The sequence below is a fragment of the Bacillus rossius genome, chromosome 1 (assembly GCF_032445375.1).
Source record: "Bacillus rossius redtenbacheri isolate Brsri chromosome 1, Brsri_v3, whole genome shotgun sequence".
Classification (NCBI taxonomy): Eukaryota; Metazoa; Arthropoda; class Insecta; order Phasmatodea; family Bacillidae; genus Bacillus; species Bacillus rossius.
In genome coordinates this window covers 299,583,466-299,586,534 of record NC_086330.1, presented here as the reverse complement: position 1 = coordinate 299,586,534, position 3,069 = coordinate 299,583,466, and the positions used below count along the sequence as shown (strand labels likewise).

Genomic DNA, 3,069 nt, shown 5'->3' with positions numbered 1-3,069 from the left:
ATACTCAACCACTCTATGCAAAGTTTACTTTTATGGTGTCCCTATCTTTGAAAATCCAGTCGAAAATGAAAGGCCTTGAATTCAATAAACTTAGGCTCAGGTGACATTGGATTAATATGCAGGTTATGAGCTCATCAACCTATCTCAATATCTTATTTAGTTTCTTATAGCTCATTTTACGTCGGTCACTTAATTGTGTTGTTATTACTGTGTAGGTATATTATGTCATTGCGCTATCTTTGATAACGGGAGTATGGCTTAGTATAAAAAGCCCCGGTACCTCATTCGCTCCTAAGAGCCCATCTGGAAAGACAGCTTCAGTGTTACAGTAATTATCATTTTTTAATTCTAAAACATACGCATATCTGTCTATGCGCGTGCTAGATTTGATAAAGATCTAACTATTTTTAAAACAGTTTTCAGATCCTTCAAAAATGAACGATTACCGAGTCCTGACTTCGGAAATCAAAGTACCAAAAGAATGGCCAGTGGAAGGTATACAAAACTTAATCGAATTTTTGGCGCAAGATGGGATCTGCTGTCATCAATCAGGAAAAAAGTTCGTCATGACCGTAGGGAACGTGTCGGCGATGATTACCACTAACGGGACCAGGCCGGGATATGTTTTCAAAAAGATAGAACAGATGTAAGTATCCTTTGTTTCCACTTGTGTATTTATTTATTTAATAATGCTTACAGGAAAAGGACTCTCTTACATCATTAAATGAGGAATTATCAGATATAAAATAGTATAGTACAGAATTACAAAAGTTAGGGTATATAAAATAAATAGACAGCCATATATTCCGAAATGGTAGCTTCTCTTAACGTCTCAGGCGATAACATCTTTCTAATATTGTCTTGGCAATAATGTCTTAGTACTTATGTTAGTAATTTTACGTCTCCGGTAATAACATCTTGATTTAAATGTTCTCTAGTCAGTATTATCTAGTAATTTGTTAATAACAATACTTAAATAATTTGTGTGTTTCATTGATGAGATAGTCATGATATCTTTTTGACTGAGCTCTTATTTCTGAGACAAAATCACATGGGTCCCTCCAAAATTTATGAAAAGATTACAACATTCACCGGTGAAGCAAGGCGGAGATTTTTGCCATGGATAAAATGTATGTATCCTTTAACCGAAACAGGTTGGCCAATCTCATTTAAATAAAATTAGAAATTCAGATTGCGCGCGCACTTTAATGTTAACCAATAAGGAATCTGAGTCCACTTTTGTGAGTTATTTTCGATACTAAACTAACTTCACTCTAACTTCACTCTACCATCAATTTTTATTTATAGGATTAGAAATTTAAATTGCGCGCGCACTTTAATCTTAACCAATAAGGAATCTGGGTCCACTTTTGCGAGTTATTCTCGATACTAAGCTAACTTCACTCTACCATCAATTTTAATATATAGAAAAGATTTTAGAGATAGTTTTTACTTATATAAGATCTTGCCTGCATCATTCTAACATTAAGATATTGACATCCCTTTCTACGTTTTCAGAGATGATGAAAACACTTACAGAACTGATCTGATAGTCCCGGCGAAAATTGTAATACTGAAGCGTAAACCTGGCGGCCCTGATGACAAGGAAGAGGAATCAACGTAAGTATTCATCAATAATTAAATTAATTGAATTGCGTGACTTAGAAAAACATATATTCGAGATTTATTTTTTATTTTCAGACAATGCCTGCCTATGAACCTAAAATTTGATCACCTAATTACGAAATTGCTTGTGAAAAGGCCGGATCGTCACACAGTTGTGACTGTTGTACCAGACCTCCAAAGGTAAGCATTTTATCTGTTGCCCAAGTATAAATATTTTGATCTTTTGATTGTGCAAGAGAGTTTTTTCCTGATTGAAAACTATTTCTACAGGATTTTACTGCTAAAAGGCATCACAGGCTTAAAGATGTACGATTATTCTTTCCGAACAACATACAGAGTTCACAACATCAAGCGGCTCGATGATATAGTGTAAGTGTGACCATTGTTAATGAAAATAAGCTTCGTAGAGCAGAAAAAAAGTCTTTTATCTTTCCGGATGATCCTTTTATTTAATTTAACTTCACTTTTTTCAGGTCTGACATGAAATTGGCGGATTCTTCCATAGCTGCGGAGCTGGTTTCTGAAAATAGATGGGATATTGTGTGTTATGACCGCCTGCCACGACCTCAGTAAGTTTATGTAACATTCCTTATTACTCCCCAATACATTCTTAGCCGAGTTCTGTAGTTTGCAATCAATTTTTATTAAAAATACGGGGACAGATTACTTGAAAGTGAAAATCATAGTCGAATTTAAGCAATGGTAGCAATTTTGAATAGATTGTTTTTGGTCCTTTAAACATAAGATGTTCCTCACAGCCTAACTTCAATGATATACTTTTGTTACAGGCGATTCTGGTACAGCTTGAAGATAGCATCCCCTTGGATTTGTTTTGTAATATTTTTCGTTACAATTACAGTTTTGATTTATTTTTTAGTACAAGAAATTAAAAACCTCGGAGCTTTGCGTTCTTATTTTTAATAAACGTTTCTACAAAGTTATTAAATACTTAGTTTTATTTGTCTTACAATTTCTAACTTCTAGTAAACACACTATTTACAACCATATACAGGATATGTGCCCTCACAAGCCTCATGACTCATGACACTGCTCATAATTAACCCTTTGAGAATCAAAATGAAGAATACGTGAACATTACTTCAACTGATATTGACACTTCTTAAACACTTAGTTTCTAACTTAAAAGTATTCAGATACCTCAAAACTATCAACAAATAAGAAATCTAAGAACTATCTAATTTTCACTTTCACTCTCACTTGAATACGGCTGGTCACAGTCAGCATCAAATTTCTCGAAAATTTTCATCATTTTGTGATCATTTCTCTTCCAAGCGACTTGGTAGGCCGTTAGGGTAGAATAGTCGCAAGATTCTAGGTTCACACTAGTCTCCTGACACATCCAAGTTACCAGCTCGTAATCCTCATAGATGACAGCTAAGTGAAGCGGAGTACTTCCTGACCTTCTGTCTGGTGCATTCAGAT

At 34.6% G+C, this 3,069-nt stretch overlaps 1 long non-coding RNA gene across 1 annotated transcript; it reads left to right on the top strand.

Annotated features, from left to right (window-relative positions):
* The first annotated feature begins 259 nt into the window (after nucleotides 1-259).
* LOC134530193 (uncharacterized) lies at nucleotides 260-2,514 on the top strand. Its single transcript, XR_010074790.1, has 7 exons — nucleotides 260-328; nucleotides 417-646; nucleotides 1,519-1,620; nucleotides 1,702-1,806; nucleotides 1,897-1,995; nucleotides 2,100-2,195; nucleotides 2,415-2,514. It is a non-coding gene; the product is annotated as an uncharacterized LOC134530193 (long non-coding RNA).
* Nucleotides 2,515-3,069: the final 555 nt, after the last annotated feature.